The sequence below is a fragment of the Vidua chalybeata genome, chromosome 1, assembly GCF_026979565.1.
Source record: "Vidua chalybeata isolate OUT-0048 chromosome 1, bVidCha1 merged haplotype, whole genome shotgun sequence".
In the NCBI taxonomy this organism is placed as follows: domain Eukaryota; kingdom Metazoa; phylum Chordata; class Aves; order Passeriformes; family Viduidae; genus Vidua; species Vidua chalybeata.
The window spans coordinates 98,031,896-98,054,518 of record NC_071530.1 but is presented as its reverse complement, the minus strand read 5'-3'; the positions used below and the strand labels follow the sequence as shown (position 1 = coordinate 98,054,518).

The 22,623-nt window shown below is 37.1% G+C and overlaps 1 long non-coding RNA gene across 1 annotated transcript; it reads right to left on the bottom strand.

Moving 5' to 3' along the window:
- Positions 1–5,719: 5,719 nt before the first annotated feature.
- LOC128795759 (uncharacterized) lies at positions 5,720–11,523 on the bottom strand. The gene is made up of 5 exons (XR_008433633.1): positions 11,441–11,523; positions 10,534–10,591; positions 9,907–10,032; positions 8,820–8,914; positions 5,720–5,946 (listed from the first exon to the last, which is right to left on the bottom strand). It is a non-coding gene; the product is annotated as an uncharacterized LOC128795759 (long non-coding RNA).
- Between the last annotated feature and the right edge of the window lie 11,100 nt (positions 11,524–22,623).

Here is a 22,623-nt window from a genome sequence, read left to right as displayed (position 1 = left end):
ATTTTATGCACAAAATAGGAAATTTTTCATAAGGGTGTATTTTAATGAATGTTGGCATCAAAATATCACTGCCAAATCATTGTGACTCTGATATCTTGTAAGCTCATCACCAGCATAGCAGATGGAACTGGTTTTGCTCTGTGAACATTAAGATTCCAAGCAAAATCCTCAGCCTTGTTTAGCACCCCTTTTATGACATGTTTATTTCTCCAAATCTATTTGCCCTAACCTCTTACGACAGCTCAGATTGCAGCCCTATTCTTTCAGAATACCTTCCACTGCTGCTGTGGGAATTGATTGGCAGGTAATCATATGTGAGAAACCTGGCGCCAGCATCCTGCTCAGGACCAAACCTGACACAGCTGGCCCTGTCCTGGTAGATGAAAATTGTTCAAAAGTTCAATTTCAGGGCTGGGGAGAAATAATACCGATAGAGACAGTCAGTTTCAACTCTGTGAAATACTGATTCTGATCTGTTTATTAATATCTTAAGGAGTGTCATTATGAATTTTTACCAAGGACCTTGGACTCAAGAGAAAATTGTAATATATAGTGACATATAATTTGTTCTAGTTGCAGCAAAGTGCAGTCTTTAAGACAATAAAAGGTGCTGACAAAACATTAATGATGGTGAGGAAGTAATATTTTTATAAGCCTAAGATTTCTGAGATCAAATAATATTTCTATCTAGTGGTGCCATCAAGGCACAATGCCTTTAACTACCCTTCATAAAGGAGAAAATTGCTTGCATCATTACACTGATGATATTAAATCTTATTTGTTTGTCAAATATGTGTAAGACCTTCAGCATTCTGCAGCTAATAGTAAGGATTAGTATTCTAGAATGGATGCTGGAATGGCTGAGAAAACAACAACAACAAAAAATCCTCTTGTAATTAGACATATAAATGAAAAAGCTTGGTTGGCAGAAATCCAGTACCCATATATTAAAGTAAATAGCCATTACAGCAACTTTCTTTATTGCTATTCTCATGAGATCTAACAACACAGAAAACAAAGATGTGCCAACTGTTGTCTACTGTGATAATCTGTTACAGACAGAAAACTAATTCACAAAATGCCATTGTTCTTACAAAATCTCTCTTAGATATAAAAAATAAAATGCATTTTCATTTCACTTTTAGATCTTTAACAGTCTTTTGTGTCGCTATCAACTTTTCCAGAGCATGTTTGATATTATGATTCCCTGAATTTAGTAGTGTGCTAGGCAGAGAAGCAACAGAATCTTTACTAGGAGTATGTCCTGCTGAACAAGAAATGGAGTAAAAATTAGGTTTTACTTTTTTTGAGACACAAAGGTATTTTAAATAACTTAAATCAACACCTTTCCAAATATTACCCAAAATTATTACAAAAAATTTAATATTCCTAAGAAAAATAGAAAAATATTAAAAAGTGTCCAAAAGCATATCTAATTAGCTAATCATGTCACTAGTCTGAAGTAAAGGTAATTTCTGCTTTCAACTTTTGAAAACTTATTACACTAGAAAAAGAAGGAACAAACATGACTGTGCATCTAGATGAACTATGTCTTCACACCTCCTCCCTTCTTTTGCCATGCTAAGAAACTGGTTTCAGGGAAAGATTTGAATTTTTAAGACATATCTGTGCTCAGATCACAACATTGAAAGAAAAGGCTTGTTTTGTGTTTCTCTTTCTTAAATATTTACAAATACTTCATGACTTAGAACTACTAGTCCTACAATATACTATATTGTACTCAGTATACTTATTATAGTAAGTTTGTCTTTGATACTAAATTGGGAGGAGCTGTTCACTTCCTCAAAGGCAGAGAGGTCCTACAGAGAGACCTTGATAAGCTAGAGGCCTTGGGCAATCACCCTATGTATGAAGTTCAACAAAATGCAGGATGCCACATGTGGGATGGGGCAACCCGGGATGAACGGACAGAATGGGAAACGAGCAATGCTGTAGAAAGGGACGTGGGGGTCCTGGTTGATGGCAAGTTGAACATGAGTCAGAAGTGCCCTGGTAGCTAGAAGGGCTAAGAGTGTTCTGGGTGGCATCAGGCACAGAATCACCAGTCGGGCAAAGGAGGGGATTGTTCTGCTCGGCTGTGAGCTGGGGCAGCCTCACTTCAAGTGCTGGGGGAAGTTTTGGGCACTGCAATATAAGAAAGATATAAAGCTATTAGAAGGTCCAGAGGAGGGCAATGAAGATGGCGAAGGTTCTGCAGGGGAACTGTATGAGTGGCTGAGGTCACTTGGTCTGCTCAGACTGGAGAAAACTGAGAGGAGACGTCATGGCATTCTACAGCTTCCTCATTACCAGAAGAGGAGGGGCAGGCACTGATCTCTGCTCTGTGGTGGCCAGTGACAGGACCCAAGAGAATGGCCTGAAGTTGTGTCAGGGAAGGTTTAGATTGGATAGCATAAAAAGGTTTTCCACCCAGAGAGTTGGGCACTGGAACAAGCTCCCCAGGGAAGTAGTCACAGCAGCAGCCTGACAGCATTCGAGAAGTGTTTGAACAATGCTCTCAAGCACATGGTGTGATTCTTGGGCTGTCCTGTGCATGGCCAGGAGTTGGATTCTGATGATCCTTGTTGGTCCCTTCCAAGACAGGATATTCAATGACTCTATGATTCGATGATATGCACTTGGTGCACTTACTGTATTTTGGTAATGAAAAGCATTGAGATACAAATTATCATTACTGTAATTCTTATACATTTTTTTATAAAATCAACATGTGAGGAGATCTATTTGACTGTTTTTGGACAGTTTCCCTTGATAAACAACTTGTATTATCCTTAATACAAAAGACATTAAAAAAAAAAGAACCTAAATTAATTTAGAATTTGGTACATTTCTGAACCTTATTAATCACAATTATCCACTGCATCTTGTCTTGGCACCTGTTCTGTACAGAAATTCTATACTGACTTGATATTATTATACAATAACAATCCTGAAGGTCTGCGGTAGATTTAATCAATGGGTTTTTTGAGGGAGGTTTTGTTAATGAGTGTACCTCATCTATAAATAATTCACTATATAAAGAAATCTTCTACAAAATGTTCTTTCATTTTTGGAGTCGAGCAGCTGTCTAAACAGAATATTGCAGTCCACAACATGTTCTAAAGCCTACAAAATAAGACTAGGAACTCAGTCTTCCAGGAATAATTTTTACTTCTTATACTTTTGAGTAGCTAGATGATTATAAATGTATAGCTAGATGTGCTGGATTGGGAAGCCAGGTTTCCTACTCACTGCACACATGCAAGCCAGGAAAGAAATAAACTGACATCAGGTAGCAATCACTATTTTGAGAAAAGCATAGAAGCTCCACTCTTTTGCTTCCCTTTTGTTTCAAATATTTTAACAATCATTTCCTGTGGCGTGGGTTTTCGCTCTCCCCGGCTGCATGCGGCTCTTGGGAGCCCGGCTGTGGCGTAGCTTCCACGTGCTGCCGGGGTTTGCTGCCGCGGGTTCCCGGACACGGTTCCGTGTCTCAGGCGCGTGGGCTGGCCAGCCTCTGTTGCCGTGCGCTAGGGACTTGGCAAAGAGGTAAGGAATTTGTCCATTTACTCCGTGCTTGGCAGGAACGGTTTATTGGTCACACATGGCGCGGTTCGATGGAAAGACGCGACCGCTGCCGGCACTCGCATGGGAGAAAATGGTGCCTGGGTGCCGGCGGGATAGGGCTTTATGGAGGGGCGAGGCGAGAGGATCCACGGCCTGCCGTCCAATAAGGGTGGCTGCCGTGGCGGTGACGCCAGCAACAGCGACCAACCAGAGAACCCCGCAGGGGCGGGCACCGAGCCTTGGGCTGAGCGGGATCGTATGGCTCGGGGCGGCCAGCACGGGGTTTCCCGGGGCCAGACGGCAGGGTGCTTACAGGAGCGGCACAGGGGTAAGATCCGGCAGCAGGCAGCATGGGGCCAGAAACCGCGGGGGGGAACAACACGGGGGAAACGCGGGATTACAGAACTTATTTTAACATAAATTAAAAACCCTAATCTAAACCCAAACTCCGGGATGCAACAATTTCCCCCATGGTGCTGTATCATTGAGAGAAAGAACAAGTTCTCTGAGCTTTTGCCTATTTATCTTGATACCAAAAAGAAACCAGATTACTAAAATTCTGCAAAATGGGTATCCAATACAAAACGGAGTTCTTAGTTTATCATCAGAGACAGCTCAGAAAACAAGAAACAGGAGAGGGTTGGGCATCTGGTGAGAACAGGGGGGCAGAAAGGACCAGGATCATCATTAGAAAAATTGGCAAAGGTATTTCATTTTGTATTTTTTTTTTAATACCTAAACCCAGAAGTGTGTAGAAATGAGCATCTGGGAGGAGACAGATGGGGTAGGGCAAAAGGTACAGCTACCAAACCCATAGGAAACAATAGAGTAACTTCTAGAGAGACTGCTTGAAAGAGAATTTCTAATGAAAAAAATATGAGGAAAAATATAAAGCAGCAAGTCATGTAGAAATATAGAGAGTAGAAATGGGAAGTGTAAGTTTTGCATAGCTGAAATATGAGTTGTGTGCCATATAGAGTGAATTAAAGTTCAGCTTACAAACTGCTCTCTGTGTCAGGAGTTCAAGTATTACATCTTTGCTCATTGCTTAAATCAATATGAGCTCTTGAATCAGGAGAGAGTGGTCAGAAGAGTATGATAAACAGTAGGATAAAAGTCATTTCTACAAACAGGATTTAAGAAACCTTTCCAAAATCAACAGCAATGGCACAAACAAAGTTAATCCTATAAATTATAAAATAGTGGTTAGAAGTCTTATAAATGTAAGAGATTTTCATTCAGATAAAGCAATACAAAAATACAAAACTTGATAACTCATACCCTTTAATAAAGTATTGAACAAAGAGCTGTTAATCAAAAACAGGAAAATGGCCAATTCTGCAGTCTGACAAATCTAAGCATTGCTTATGAAACTTCAGCTGATTTGTTCTGGGGTTTTCACCTTTATATTTTCTTTTGCTTCTAAGTTTGAAAAATTACCACCTCACCATCCACCCCCATGTTTTAGAAAAAAAAAGTTTTCCTGAATAGGATCTGTCAGCAAAGAAAAAGTCTCTCAGAGAAGTCTTATGGCTGCAATAACTGCAGCTTGTATTTACCAGGCAATCCTATGCTAGCTAATAAACTGGGCTGGTAGAGTTTGGACTTTTGGGATAAAGGCAACCAAAAGTATTTTTGCAATGTCTTCCAGAGCAGTTACTCTCATTCTCAGAAACAGAGAACAGAGATTCTCTTCAGGACAGAGCACTTCAAGCAGCACACAAGCATAAACCTGATGCAAATATTGCTTGCATGGTAATATCTCTGTGATAGATAAACTCTCAAAGGAGGATCCCTTGGGATCATCTGAGCATATGTGTAGACATCCTTATTTTATGTTCATAACCCTGCTCTGCTATCAGCACTGCACTAGAAAGCAGGCAGCAGCCTTGAGGAGACAGAGCCAGGGTCACCCAGGCTTCCACCACCACAGGAATGGGAGACCCAAAGACTGTGCAGCTGGGTTTGTCTTAAATCAAAAGCTAGTCAGTTCATACAGAGCATCATCTGCCTCTATTTTGCATTCTCAAAACTGCTGGAATAACAGAAATTATGTATATCACACACAAGATTTTTCTCTTTTTTGTATTTAATGGAACACAGCAAGAAACCTGTTTCTCTCTTACAGAAAAGGGATAAGTGCAGGCATTAGTAGAAATATGAAAGTAACTATTGTGGTCAGAGAGAAAAGGGGTGGAGTTTCTACCACTGTTTAATTCCATACCATCTACATCCTGGCAGGTGCATGGTTTCAGCAGGAGAATGACAGGCCAAAGGTGGAACAAGGTAACAACAAGGTTTAATCTTCCTGCTGGGATTTAAACCAACACAGTAACATAGCCAGAAGAAAGAATTCAGCTACTCCACGGCCAGGCAGATCTGTAGATTAACATTAAAAAATTATTTAAAAAACAAGTCTCACATTTTTTAGAAAATATTGCAATTGAACTATTTTTCTAGCTGAAGAACATTAAGCTGAAAGTGACTCACAAATATAAGAAGGTAGTACAGATTGATATTCTTAAATTTAAAACATAGTATTTCAGCTTGTCTGCTTTTACATGAATAAAGGACTAAAATAGGCATAAAGATGAGAATACTTAATTTTAAATTATGAATGTCATTCTTATCCACAGCCTGACACCACTATCCATACTTGCATTTGATTTTTGTTGAGAAATAAATTTGCCTATTGTACTATTACTACTGAAGGCAAGCCAATTATCTACTATCTTTTTTAATGCTGCCTGCTGGGTTTTTATAATACTTTAATAACCTGTGTTACCTCTTACTCCTGCTTTCCTATAATCTTTAGCTAGCTAAACATTAACCTTTAAATGTTAGGTTAGCTAAAACAACTACTTAAAACTAGAAATTTTCCTCTCCTGAATTCCATCACGGCTGAAACAAATTCCATTTTTCATGACTTTTTGACATATTTTTTTTTATGAAAAAGAAATTGAAAAAGGCTTCAATTTTGAATTAGTATAAATGTAAATATATTGAGTCTAAGTATTTTAGTATTTTGTAAAGCAGATTTGTTTAGCTTTGAGGTTTTTTTCTGTCATAAAAGCAACATCTTCCTAATTCATATCATACTGCATACACACAATTTACAAGTTTTTAGTTTATATTTGAACTTTACAGATACCATAACAGAAATTCAGGGATGTATAAGATTAGGATTTAAGTCATGCATACACTTTATTCTTCCATTACATTACATTTTTGGAACATAAGAGCTAAAGTTTCAAAAGGTTTAAAATAATGACAATTTCTCTTACCTGTCCTGTTCCTCTAATAACTTTTCAATCTTATAAGGCTGGTTATCCACAAATTAATCAACATAATAAAGTTTGAAATTCTGAATGATTTAGGAGAGCCTTATAAGAAGCAATATACAGTGTTTTTTTGTTTTTTTTTTTTCATGGAAGAAAAAAAAAAACACTGCTGTTAATGTCACCTATTAAAGACAAACAATGGTAAAAAAGATTTTGTCCAGAAATAAAATAATAATTTTTAGAATGATGTAATCTTTTAATAAAATTTATTTTACCAATGCCCACTTCCTGTTTTGATACATAGTCATAAAAACATAGCTTCCTTAAAGATATATGCTTGGCGATATATTGGGCCTCCCAGGATTTCATAGTATGATTCTTACCTGATTAGAGATGCCACCCAAGAAAAAGAAAAAAGTACATTGCTTTGTCTTGTTAACTGGTGCTGTAAGATGCCTCCTAGATATTTAAATATGTATTTTCAAAATAGCAAACACTAGGTCTAGTGAAAAGTGATATATTTGTTTAATTTATTAAAGAAAAAACCTATTTGCTTAGTCAAATATACATTTGGAATATGTTCTCCTTTACCAACCTTTTTTCTTTTACAATAAAAAAGAGATACTATTATCTTCAATCTTTCTCCCCCCTTACCCACAAGCAAACATTTCAAGGGCAATATTTTTTTAATCCTGTTGCTGAATATTTAAACTCCAGATGTTTTCTTGCTTAAAGAGCTGGCTACCTTACTGCATTACTTCTAAAATGCAGCACTGACTGAGTGAGCCTATATCAGAGAAAACCTGATATGGGAGGAGAGCTGCATTTCTGGTATATATCATGAAGGGGTGACCAAGCTGAGCAAGTCAGGCCATAAAGAACTGCTACATGAAATCTTCAGATTACAATCTTAAATAACTTTTTTAAATTCCAGAATTGAAACATTTTCCTGTATATGCATTTTTACCAACTTTCCCAATCATTGCTGTTTCAGTAATTACACAAAGCTAGTGGTTAATGTAGATATAACAATTAAATATATATATATATCTATATATATATTTAGTAATTTCAAAAAATTATCATGAAAAGGGTAAAAAGTTGTGGTGGAATGCAAAGTTCTTAAAGGATTGCTAGAAATCATTGTCTCAAAATTATAAATGTGGGTGCCATAAATGGAATTTCTTTTTCTGGTTGTTGTTTTGTGTTTTGCTTTTTGTTTTTTTAAATGAATGTTAATGTAGAGGAGCTAAAATAAGAGCAAGGAAAATATAATCACTAGCATCATTGTCTAGTGCTAATGTCTGATTACATAGAGAAGGAATTCCCATGCCTGGACCTGAAAATTAATCACTGTCTGGGAAAAAAAAAAAAAAAAAAAAAAAGTTATTTCACAGTTCCTTCAGGGATTTTCCTTGAAGAATTTGCCACATAAATGCAGCTCTAAATACTTTTGTTTCAAGGAAATTAACCCTCAAACATTTAATTCCATTTCACCTTAGGGTAAAAAATTATGAAATACAGTCTGTAGGCAAAATTTTGTATGCTTGAGGAAGTAACGCTTAATCAATAGAAGGAGATGAGGAACTGAAATTTAAACCTTTTTAGTCTAAATGGGTGAAGGTTTATAAGCATGTAATCTGTCTGGTTTGGTTTGGCTTTCCTAGCACACATACATAAAAATCAATAGGTGCCCAAAATCTGATAAAAGATACAGAGAAAGAAGGTAAGTTTCTGCATTGTGGAAATGCTGGTGCTACAGAGGCATTTGCAGTCATGTAGCATGAGATATTCCATGAAAATAAAAATCATACATTGCTTCTTATAAGGCTGTCCTACCTCTATTAATTTTAATGTTCCTGCATCTGATTTTCCTTTCTTATGAAGTCCAATACTGGCCTCGATATTTAAGGTAGGGAGAAAATGGAGTTGAAGAATGACACGGGAGTACTTCAAAGCCGTCTGCCTTACCGTATATTTGGACAGGTTTTAAGTTGCATAACACGGCAGTGAGATACCACAAAGTCTTCGGAAATCTCTCCCTCTTCTCCTTTATTTGTTAGGGTCTTTAATGGAAATAAATTTAATACTTTCAGTGATCGATTTTACCGAGAAGCTTCTTCATTTAATAATGGTTTTTAAAATTTGGCAATGATGGAAAAGGTAGAGAATAGTCAGGGACAGATAAAGAACAATCAAATGTTCCAGGCAGCATGGTCTCTTCTACTGTCTCATAATTCTAAATATATTAACTCCAAGCTATGTATGTTACAGGCACTGAGAAATTTCCTTTCTTCACTGGTGAAAAAAAATTGACTTTATTTGCAGTTGCAAGTTTTGTAGGGTTGCATACCTGATCTTGGACTCAGAGGTGAACATAAATTTTAAAATCCTCCAGTACCCCTAAGCATCTAAAGGAAGAGCAATGAATAACACATATGGAAAACATGCTGAAAAAATTCATATGAAAGAGTATTGGCAACAGGCTAATTTCAGACCTCAAAGACTGTATGGACAACATAACACACTACCAAACTTGCCAGCAATATAAAAATATAAACCCACAATAAGCCCTTTTTTTTTCCTTTTCACCTGCCAAGGGGAAAAAGATGAGGGTTTTTTTTTTTCCCAGAACATTTTCACACCGATTCATAAATATTTTTTAAACCCCAAGAACCAATTTCTCCCTCCTTCTCAATTGAATAAGTAATTTAGCAGCTCAACCATCACTCTACAAAAAAGAATTCCCTCCTTGCCCATCATACAAGGACTTTGAACCCGGTACATTTTGTACCTGCCATTGAAAAGCCAGCGCAAACTATGGGCAGCTGCTGAGCCATGATGTATGTATCTGCCAAAAATTCAGAACTTATGATGCAAATATTTCATACAAATAATATTTTTTGTGAGATATCCTTAAGAAATTGTGATTTTTTTTTTTTTTCAGAATGGCAGTTGCCTTTTTTAGCTTAGTGGCTCATATTAATATTGTACAGTAACAATAATTGATGACAAATGTCAGAATATATGTTTTATGCCTACATGTTTTTCTACTTACTTTTCTATTTTAATAATATAGTAGAATTCTTAATAATGCTCCATTTCTTCCTTTCTTGTAATATAACTTCAATTTTCTCTCTCTCTGACTCATATAAATTTTGTCAAATATATCAATAACGGCCACCTGCAAAAAAAGAGACATTGAAATCAATTTATCATATCAGGATTTTATACTTTCTGAATATAAATGGTGATTTAGTGGATGGTAAAAGTTCATAGGATGAATCACAGGAAAAAGACTCAAATGTTTTAAACAGTTGATTTTTTCAAATGTCCTCAACAAGTCTCTTCGAAATGAAACAAAATAATGTTTTCTGCCTACCCTGTGCTATTAACTTTTGTGTGGGCGTATGTATAATTTTACAGATTTCCACAGGAGATTTAGAAAACAGGTCAAGGTGACAGCAACTCTGTTATATAATTTCCATTATAAAACTCTAAACCACATAAAAATCAACTTGAACTTTTATCACAAATTAAAAAGGACTACAAAGAAATTGATTTTTGTGTGCATGTTTAACCCGAGGTGTTAGACTTATGGATATAAAGACATGAAAAATTTTCTTGTGAAATCATGAATCTCTTAAAGCACAATAGCCTTTCTCAGGAGACATATAACACAAACCTTTCTCAGCTCTTCTTCCTCTCTGCTCTTCTTCCCCTCACACTGGCTGAATGATCTGCTAAAAATGTATGAGGACAAATGAATTACAGAATCATAAAATGATTTGAGTTGGAATGGACCTTAAAGACCATCTAGTTCCATCACCCCTGACATGGATAGAGACACCTTCCACCAGACTGAGTTTCTCAATGCCCCATCCAAGCAGGCCTTGAACATTTCCAGAGACAGGGCATCCACAGCATCTCTGAGTAACCTGTTCCAGTGCCTCATTACACTCATAATAAGGAATTTCTTCTTTATATGAAATCTTTCTCCATATTTTTTGTAAGATCCTTTTTATATTGTGAAAAGTCACAATAAGGTCTTCCTGGAGCCTTGTCTTCTCCAGCTGTGCTTTATCTTTCCTAACCAAATCCCCACACAGCTGAATAGTGTTCCTATATTCTTCCCCAGGGATAGACACATTCCTGGTTCCTCTGTCTGCACATTTTCCTCTTATTCTTTACTTTGAGCAGGAGGTCCTCATTGAGCCATGCTGGTCTTGGGCTTTCCTTGTCAAAATTAATACACGTGGGAATCGAGAGCTCCTGTGCTCTAAGAAAAATGTCCTTAAAGAGCTGACAGCTCTGTTCAGCTTCATTGTCCCTGGTTTACCACCATTTCCCAGGAGGGTCTTATTCATTGCTGCCTTAAACAACAGAAAATTTGTTTTCCTAAATTACAGCATAGTGACTCTACTCTTCACAAGGTCCATGTCCCTCAAGACTCTGAATTCCACCAGGATATCATTGCTACAGCCCAGGCTGCCACCAATCTTGACATCTCTAATTAGCTATTTTGTGTTGATGAGCAACAGCCCTAGTAACACTTCTCTTTTTGGTTAGAATAAAAAATTATTCTTGACTACCTCCAAGATTGTCCTGAACAGCTTATAGTTTGCTGTGCCACGTTTTCAGCAGATGCAAGGCTCCCGTTGTGCACATGTTCCATCATGTGTCAACAACAGCAATTAGGTCATAATGTCCAGCTCCTCCTGCTTCCTACCCATGCAGTGGACATTGGTGTGGAGGCACTTCAGCTGGAATATTGAGTGTGTCACCTTTACAGGGTGCCCTAATTCCCTTGAGGAATTTTGCAGCTGTTCCCTGGTTGATTCCTAATACATTAGCAGCCTCTGTCTCTTCTCAAAAAATCTTGACAGGTTACCATGAATCAGTGGTTTGGACAGCTTAAAGAATTACTATAAATATATTGGGAAAAAAAAGCAAGTTTTAATATAAATTTGTTAAAAATTTCACTCACTTACTTCATAGATGAAGCACATGCAGGAAAATTGGAGTAGAATCAGTTTGGGATAATTTATAGGGATAGTGGGGATGCAAAAGGGTAAAAGGATATAGATACAAAAAAAGAAGGGTGCAAAAGGGGTTAGCAGTACTTAATCATTAACTGATTTAACATTTATAAAATTATTCAATAGGATTTGCTAGAATTATAACAAAGACATTCATGTCCTTATCAATTCATGCCTGGCATGCAGCCAGGCAGCAAGATTTATCTCTATTTGTATGTGTAAAGGTGCCTATCAAAAATTCCCATTGCATTCAGTGGAATATGCACATCAAATCCTTAGTGTTTCTCATCAGGCAAGGGTTGCACCTCAAGGAGTTTGTGTGTGTAGGGCAGTTCCAGACCTTTTCAAAAGGTTTCATAATGATGGTACCCTTTCACTCAGGCTATGATTCAGGGGAATAATTTTCCATGGCTAAGAAGTATAATTATTAACCCTTCATTCCCCACTTAGGTCAGGCAGCTGATATTGCTGGTATGGTCAGAACTGTTTCCACCTTTACCTTGCAAGAGTTCCCTGATATGGTCAGGGGACACTTCACCACACAAATGGTGTGGTAAAGGGGCACTTCACCATTCAGCTCGTTCAGTCAAGCCTTGTCAGGAGCTCCTGAGATCACAGATCAGGTCCAAGGAGGAGGGGATTGGGGTGGGAGGAGGGCCACACGAGAAGTTAATAGGCATTGATTCACACATACAAGATGTTAATAGGCATTGATTCCTTAAGAAAGAAGAAAAGGATGTCACCAGTGTTTGACAAGATTTGGAATTGAGCATTTTGTATAATGATATTAAGAGTTCTAGGTTTTACCAGTAGCTCAAACAAGTATTAAAAAAATTTTAGACATTATATGTCGATGTAAATTTTTAGACATTATATGTCTATGTAAATCTCAAATATAGATATAGAAAAATATAATGTTTAGTGACTCCAAGTACTTGTATTTTCTTGTAATTAGAAATCAAAACCAGCAACTTTTAAAATAATAGTATTAATAAAAAGGCAAGACCTGTTGGATTACAGCTTACACTTCAATAAACAAGATCTATTTGAAATATTCAAATGCTTACTCTTCCTTCCTATCCAAAAATACAATCCAATGAAGGACATTTTCATGAATTTGATTAATTCCACTACAAAGTTTTATACAACACTGGAATTAATCATATTGTCTAACCTGACATATCCTAGCAATTTTGAAATGCATGGCTCTGCAAATATGATTTCTTTTAAATACAGCACTTGAAAGAAAAATATTTACTTCACTTTTTTTGGAAAAGCAGCAGAATAAAAAAGGTTAGCAATGAAATATGCATAGGCACTAACAAAAACTTTCTCTCAGCATGGTCTATTAGCAATTTTTTTTATGTCTTATTGAAAGAACATATGATCCAAACTTTAACTCATTTCTATCAGAAGTGATGATACATTGCAATAATCTGGAAGCATGCTGTGGAAAAACTCAAAAGCAGAAGGAGAAATCTGGCCCTGATTTTTTGGCTTGCTGTGAAGACAGAACTAGGGAAAGATTTTTCTGCTAAAGCTTAGAGGAAGAATAAGAATATTTGAAAGCTGAAATATGAAACAAGATCTGACCTCTTACCTCCCATACCTGAAGAAGAGTCAGAACAGACCTGTGAAGGTTCACAATTTATATCCTAGGGCAAGTTTTTCTTTAAATATTTCAGCTACAATAGAAAAATAATTTTCATAACAAATCAATTGGTGAACCAGACAGTTTTAGGTATGTGACGGTGTTCTCAACACATTATTTAGTAACTATACTAGCACCTTGGATTCAATCTTTTCTTCCAGAGTATCCCATTTAATTTCAGTTTTTTAGATCATGGTGAAAAGAGCATTTATCTATTAAAACATAAAGAAATATTTTTTTAAAGTCTGTCTAGAAATACCAATTATTTCTGTTTCTCTCATACATCCGGATCTTTGGTAGGCAGATAATAAAGCTAGTTTAAGAAGTAAAGAGAGAGATTGATGAAAAAGAGTACTAAAATTTAGGGATTCTGGTTCAACTGCAGGAATGATCTCATGCAAAGACAGCTAACAACTTTCACTTTGACTACTTCTTCCCTTGTCTCTAAGCAGGCAGACATGCTGCTAAAATCTAAGAATAAGTACAGCTATTTTCTTGTGCCTATGTTCAATTTGCATTAAGTGCTCATTTAATTTCTGAATTTCATCAGTGTCAAAATAGAAAGAACTATTTTTAAAGAAATTAACCATTACTTTCAAAAAACAAGAAAATAAAAATTTTAAATAGAAGTTCTTGTATTATTTTTTCTCATTTCATGAAATTTTGATAAGCTATACAGCAACACCTCCTAACCTCCATATTACCACTAGCCTCATCCAGCTAAATGTGCAAATAAATATGCAACTCAGCAGAATTAAGAAAAATTTCAGTCTTTCCATGCAAGAGAAGAGTAAAACCCAACAACAGTTTCAGAAATTGCTTTCCTTGAAAATGCATTAGTCATGTGTCTATTGCAATCCTTCCCTGAACACAAAAAAACTTGTTCACAGTATCAGAAAGTTAATTTATGTATCATACATACTCAGTAAATGCATGTCCTACCCTGACAGCAAGTGTATGTCCTGGGGAAATAATTAATTAGAAGTTAAACCATAGCAAACAGGCATCAGGATGCACTTATTCAGTATGAAAAATTATCTGAAGAATGAAACAAAATAATTTCTGCCCTCAACCTCTCATTCATACAGACTTTTACTACTGTAGTTAGCAGTAAAATAGTTTTATATGCTTGGTCACAATGTACAAAATATTTTAGCTAAATATTTGGCCAAATAGATGGCTGGATCATAGGCCAGCTAAGGCTTCTGGACAAGGAAGTGATTTGAGAGTAGAACATGCTCATCTTTAAAAAGGTATGTGCATTGCAGATGGAGTTTGAAGGAAGAATAACTAGAAAGGCATAAGTGTCAAGTGTGCAAAATGAGACATTTCCAAGGTACTGGATCACACCCATTGCAAGTAGGGAACACCAGCATGGGCTGATAGCAGAGACATTGAGAGTACAGGCACAAGATGACACCCCAGGGACACCAGACACCAGCACAAAACACTGAGAATATCTTCTGAACATTTAGAGCCAGATAAAGCAGTATTCAGGGCAAACAAAGCTAAAACACTATATGTAAAATAATTCATGTGGTAAAAATGGGAGGTAACAAGAAATAAAGTATAAAAAACCAGACTCTACAAAATTTGAACAGATGAAGACTATAGAGCAGAATTTCTTCCACCTTTAATGACACCATGTTTCAGCAACACCACTGCATATCTGCCATAAGGTTTTTCTCAGTGCATCTCTTTTTGATTAATCTTTGACCATATTTTGCAAGTGAAACTGAGGAATAATAAGTAAAGTACTATTTCTTATGGCACTGATAGCTTAAGTTAATTAAAATTTAAAAAGCAGCTTGTATGCATGTGTTTTTTGCTCCATATGGGAATATGGCAAAGCCTGTTGTATTGTGTTTTTATATCTCTGGAACAGTTCTGTAATGTTTTGCCCGTTCACCGCCCATTTTCTCCTGGTAGTTACACCCTGAGCTTCCCCGCCTTTCCCTCAGTGCCAATCTCCCTGAAAATGCTCAGTCATTCCCCTGTCCCCTCCCTGGTACCCTGTCCATCACTTGGCTCCCCATCCCACTCTCCCAGAATTTTCCACCTTGGGCATCGAGTGAGTAGATAAGGGTCAGGGGTCCCTCCCTTGAACTTCCCCCATTGGTTTGTGTGTCTGTCTGTCCCTCTGCCTTCCACTCCTCCGAATCCCCCCATTGGGTGGTGGGTTTCCCTTCCCTCTGATTACCGCCCCGGTATTTGAGCTGTTGCGAAAGCCTTGGGGGTGCTTTCGGCTGTCAGATACAATGGCATTTGGAGCTCCTTGGAGCTCGGATTAAACCTGAGACTTTTTCCCCAGCCTTGAGTCGACTCCCTCATTGCCTCCTCGGACGCCGCCTCTCCTCCATACAAGGCAGACAGCGCAGCGCTCTGTCTTAGCTGCTCCCCAAATCTCCTCGAGAAACAGGGGAGTGTCCCCTGCTGCTGACCGTGCCTTTGCCGGGCAGGCAAAGCCAGGGAGCTTCCGAGTAGGCACGGTAGCAGCAACCCAAAGTCAGAATAAAGTTGTATGCAGCACAGACAGCAGCACTAATCAGAACAGTGCTGGAAAATAGATGGAAATTAGATCTATTAGCCTCATGGCTTTCTCTCACAGTCAAATATTCGTTTCACTTTTTCTGGGGCAGAAAAGACTGATGACATTTTCACCTGTCACAGGTTGTGAATTGCACTTCTAAAAATCTCTAGTAACTCTTGGTAATGGAGTAGTTCAGATTCTGAGCCTAATTTAACCTGTCTGGTGCACCTCATCAGGGCAACAAGGTGGTTTCAAAGTAGTGGCTGGTTATGAAAGAGACCAAAACCTTCTCATAATTTTTTTCTGTTTGGATGGTACTTTGAGAAATATGTTTTTTAATTCCCCCCCCCGGAGTGTGAATTTCCAATTAGACAGAACAATGGACCTGATGTGTCACCCAAAAGAGTCCTATAGGAGATAACATAAACACAGAGGATTTCTTCATTGACATAGATGAGCTCAAAACTTTCCAAATTAAGCAAAGAAGACAGAAGTGAGTGTTCCTTCTCTCTGCTGTTCAAGCACTAATTTCTCACTCAACCTGGGTAATAAACTGGCCTTACTTAGGCATATTCAGTCTTTCTTTTCTTCCTGAGCCAGAGTAGAAAGACTCCCTAAAAAGAGTATGCTAATGTTTAAACTGAAAAGCTTATGAAAATCTTGTTTCAAGATTGATGGTACTATTTTACCCAGAGGAAAAAATCAAATGATCTATTCTTTTTGTAGACTTGGCAAGGAGGGAGAGAAGGTCCTTAATTAGACATCTTTGAGATAAGATCATAACATACAGAAGCATCACAATAAATTTAATAGCTAAGAGAACATAGTATTTCTTTTCCTTCCAGTTTTGCCTCATGCAATTTATATCTCCAGGGAAATAGCCGAATATTATTTAAGGAATACTGTTTTCTTTTTCTTCTTAAAAAAAAAATATTTTTTATAAAAGCAACAGCAGATGAGAAAAAAATGAAAGGTTATTATGGTACATATGGATCATCATGCAAATTAACCTAAGAAGACTAAAGTCCCTGAGCTGGTATTATCCAGGTTGAAGATGAATTACTGCTATTTTTGATTATAAGAAATGATAAGCAAAAAGAAAGACAATCTGTTTGCCAAGCTGTTTTAGAACTCCCTCTCTTTCTCAACAAGGAGTTGATCAAAAAGGCAAAAAATCTTCCTTACTTTTTGCAATAAATAAACAGGAAGGGATTATGATTTATTCCCATAATAATCTCTATGCTTAAAAGTAGTGGAAGAGTATTTACAGTTCCAGTTTCTTGAGGATGTTTCAAAATGTGTCAGCATTATTTGCATATAACTGCAATATTTTCCTGTGGACAGTAGACTTGTCTGGCACTGAATTAGCCAGACAGAGTAAATTCAGAACTATTCTACACTCTTTCAGAAATGCCAAGCGTTAGCATATACACTTGCAAAGTTCAGTTATATTCTACGTCTAAAAAAAGCTGTTACTAAAAAATCAGACAAAAGGAAAGAAATCTCCAAGTTCTTGAAAATAATACCCCATTTTTGATTTTCCTTTCATTTATTTCAGCACTGTTCTCTTGATTTTGTAGTTCTAGTCTACAGAATAGTTCACCTCTGAGTCTTTGCCTTCCTTTTTGAAATAAACACATTATACTTTAATAACTTCTAGTGTAGCCTGTAGGACTTCCCTGAAATCTGAGGCAGAATATAACCACTGTGTTATGCTGGGAGCACTGTGTCCTGTGCCCTGTTTGTGAATCCTGTTTGTGAATCCAATTTCTTGTTTAAAAGGGTAAGGGAACTTTCTGCTGATAAAAATGTATTTCAGTCCTCGTTGGGATCACTTTTATCAGCAAAACCAACAACAACAGAAATAAATGAAAAAAAGCCCTTCCTTTTTAATATTCTGAAATTCCCTTGTTAATTTCACCTAGATATATTCAAATATAGTGGGAAACAGAAATAAGTCAATGAACCTCATAACACATTAAACCAATCCAAGTCCTTTTAGTTGTGACTTTATTTGCCTTGCATATAATTTCACAGAAAGACAAATATCTTGTTTTCTTAATCTATCCTGCAGAACAGAAGTAACTATTCTTATTTCATTTTACCTGGAATTTGGGTTCATTTAGTTTTCAAATCTCTTCCTGAAGAATAATATGCAGCCAGCATGGACACCTGGCAGTGTAGAAAATTAATTTGAAATGAAAGCTGTGGTCAGGTTAGTAAATTATGGATACTAAGGCCCTCAAAAGCTGTTTAGTCCAATTTATTCCTCTCTCATCACTGAGAAACAAAATTTGTTCCTTTTAGACAAATTTTTAATTTCCTTAGTTCCAGAGACATTGCAATATGGAGCTCAGACACAGAAATAGCTCATCAGATTTGACCAAGCGGTAGATTATTTAGAAAAAATGCATTAGGTATGAGCAAAGATATATCAATTTTGCCTTTGCCTTGTACCTTTTTCCACCTTTTCACATATTTTCACATATTATGTTGGGTTAACAGTTATGTTCAGTTAAGGAATTACCAGTAATGTAACACTTCAAAATAGCAAAGATGAATGGGTATCTCAAGAAGTGATACAGATTAATAGATTTCTGAATGCCAAATTATAGTGAAGACTTTGCATTATTGTACTGATTTTACTGTAAAAAAGGTTTCTTTTGCTTCAAAACACAAGTGTAATTTTCAAAAATTCTTTCTCAGAAAATAAGTCATGTTTATGGGTCTAAAGCTAGTGATTCAAAATGGCATTCTGGATGTCCAGGATGCTCCTTGAAAAAGGCATACAAGATAGAGCATTAAACACTATTTCTTCTCTTTTTTAATGTGTGAAGACATTGTGAATGGGCTCCATTACATAGAAAAAAAAAATTGCTTTTCATGTGATTAGAATGGGCTTCAAGAAGAAAACTATGAATCCCATGTGAAACAATTCAAGGTCTAAGTATAATCTACAGACATATGTGCTTTCTGATTAAAAATCCAAAACAAACCCAACCCCCAAAAATTGCCTTTTTTTCCTCCATGTACATAAAAATAACTACTGGACCCATGGAAAATGAAAAGCCTATATTGTTGCATCCCGGGTTTGGTTTTAGATTAGGGATTCTGATCTATGTTAGCTAGCCGAGTTCTGTGTACCCCCGTGCATCCCCCATGTTTCCTCCTCCCCACGATGGTTCACTCCAGGCTGCCTGCTATTGGAGCTTCCCCCTGCCACTCCTGTAACCACTCCCTGTCCACTCCTGAGAATTCTGTGTCTGTCACCCCGATCCCATGACCCCATTCTCCCCGGAGCCCCGTGTCCGCCCCTGCCGCGTCCCCATTGGTTGCCGTGGTCCACGTCATCGCCACGGCACCTGTCCCCCTTGGGCGGGGGGGTGCTCCTGCTCCCCTCACCCCACCCCTGATAAAACCCCGCGACTCCCGGGTCCTGGTCACCATTTCCTCCATCGTGGCTCCCGCAGCCATTAAAGCTTTTCAGCTTCCCTCGTGGGTGATTTGGACAATTCCTTCCCTCTTTGCCTCGTACCCTTGCGCAGGCGACAGAACCCAGCAAGCCCTGACCGGCGTGCTGCAGAAGTGGCACCTGGGAGCAAGCGGCGTACCCGGTCTCCGGAGGGAGGCGGTGCCGCTCCAGGTGCCGGAGCTGCCCAGAGCCAGGAGAAACAATGGAGTGCCACACTATATCAATCCTCAGTCTTTTTGATTTGAAAAATTTCTTTATGTCAATATATTAGGTTAGCATTTCTTCAGACATAACCAATGTAGACTTATCTCTTCCTTCACAGCAAGATTTAATATCAGTACTGTGACACATTGTCCATAACTGAATGCAAGGCATCACATCAACCCAACCTGGTAGAAATGCTTTTTTCTCTTGTCTGCTTTAGTGATATTATTCTCTCATAAAAGCCTTGGAAATAGCCTATCAATTTGCATGATATTAAATAATCTTCTTGGAATTGCTGCATTACAAAATACTCAGCTGCAGGGTGTCACTTAAGTAATTCCAAATAAAAATACTTAAAAGTTTGGTTTATATGGGCTAGAGATACTGTAAATTCACCTTCCATAGTAAATCTGCTGTGAATCAGAATCTGAAGTCTGTGGAAAACAATGGGAAAAGGTAATTTCTGTTTTATTTGCTGTATTTTAACACCTTTCTTTATAATCTCCTGTTCAGAGACCTAGATGACACAGTGGCTTACTAGTTTGATTTTTCATGTGTGAGACAACACAGGAGATTATCGGATGTTCCAGAAGGGAGAATGTATTTGATTGTCTGGAAGTTGTCTGTTTGGCATGTTTGCACATGTCACAGAACTGTGGCTTGTTTTATTGCAACTATCTATCCTGATTCAGAATAAAACTCATACTGCTGTGGCAGGAGTGTTGGAGGTCAGGTTATTTCTGTGTAGAAACTACTGGGGGGGCAATTTTAGCCCTTATTGGGCTACATATCATATTTTTATCAATACATGTTTTTCCATGCACCTCATTATGTGCATCTAAGGAACTCTGAAGGAAAGCTTTTCAGAGGGAAATGATGATTTATCAAAACAGAAGGTTTATAGGGATCGATCAGGTTCAGGTAAGCATTTATTCAGAAGACTTACAGGTGCAGAAAGAAATTTTAAGCATGAGAAGAGAGTACTCTTGAAAGCATACAACATACACTGCTGACAGTGTGATGTTGAGGATGTTGACCAGTCTCTTGGGGATGTGTTTTTTTATTCAAAATTGTGCCATAGAAATATTTGACCACACTGTGCCTCGTATGCATGATCCCTAAGTCACAGGTAAGAAATGAAGACATTTAGTATCTTAAGAAATTTTAAAGGATCATGTACGATATCTATATGACAGAGATTAAAGGGAAAATAGAAATTGATTTTCTTAAGTCCTCTGATGTTTTTTACATACTGTGTATCATTTCTATAGTAAATATATAGTCTTGTAACTGTTCTGTAGTGTTATTCCCTGAACAAAAATGTAAGTCTATCTTTGCACTTAGACAGCTCTTATGCTCTCTGCTTTCTCCATTTGTTCATATGAAGACTTTATGATAGACTCATCTACTGCAGCTTCTTGTAAGAAAATCTCATTATCTGAGTATGCGTTCAGTCTTCCAGTGAGAATCATTTGCAGTAAAACCTCTCTCATTTTTTCCAGATATCCATTTATATAAAATAGAGCCAAGTCCCTGTTCCATTGAGACAGACAGGATTTCTGCCTAATTTTGTTCTACTTTTCTCCTCTATAAATTTATTTTAGTTAGTTGCTGCTTCTGTCACTTTGGCAACCACAGGCATTAATATAAATTTTCTCCTACGCCATTTGCACCACTTTGAATCTGAAAAGTCCATAAGACCACCCATGGAGTTTTTAACATTTCCAGCAGGAAAAACAATTTGCTATCAAACCACCTCTTCAATACTATTGATTGTCAAATAAACAAGCAAACTTAAGTGCGTAAAAATCACAGTATTTAAATATCTTCTAGTACACCCTGTAAGTGTTCTAGTACTGATGCTTTGAAACCACTTTGAGACTACTATGAGTAATGCTCTTTCACTTTGATAGCCTCAGCATGAAAGAAAGAAGCTGGAAATTAAATAGCAATAAATGCAATGCTTTCATATGTAACGCATAGTATATTTAACCTGTGTGCAACATCCTACTCTTAAGGGAAAGGGAACACCCAAGATTCATAATTGCATGTGATATAAAGAAAGTCAGAGGACCTGCAAAACCCACAAAGTTTTATTAGTAAATTATGCACTTTGCCTGGAAACGGTGTGTTAGTCAGTTAATGGAAACAATCCTTGGTTGCCTCCACAGCCATCTAGCCATCAGTGTTTGAGACACACACATTAGTCCCTTATATTTCACTTCTATAAGACTCCAGTCAAACATCTTTCAAAATAATTTAGATGTCTAAAAGTTGCACATTAAGCAGTGCTAGTTATTATAAATTTAGAAATGCTATTATTAGTTCTCAAACCTCAAGGATTAAATTTATTCTGAATTTGATTTAGGAAAAAGTATCCTTCATTAAGTATGCTATAGTTTAAATATATTTTGAGTATAAGTTTGCTTCAGATACACTGCAGTTTCCATAATGCATAAGATAACTGGTAAAAAAAACAAATGAGTCTCCGTTAAAGATGGGTGGCTATACATGTCATGAAATTAAAAATTAATTAAAATAATATAAACTAATAATTTTTGTTTGTTTAATTACATATATTGAATTCAAAGAGTGAAGCTAACACTCACTGAATATATCACCTGGAGTAGTGGCTCATATTAAAGCCCCTCTGCATTGCCTTAGGTCTGTAGTTCAAAGAAGAAAAAGAGCTTGGGTTTTTAATTCCAGCTCTAATTCTGCTTTAACACATTAATATGACCTCTTTAGGGCCAGATGGTCTAATCTGATGTGGATGTTAGGCTTTCATATCTAATTTACAAATAAATGCTGAAAGTTACACACAGACAGATGCTCACACAGACAGAGGATGACTTCCAGAGATCCTCCAGACTGGAGTT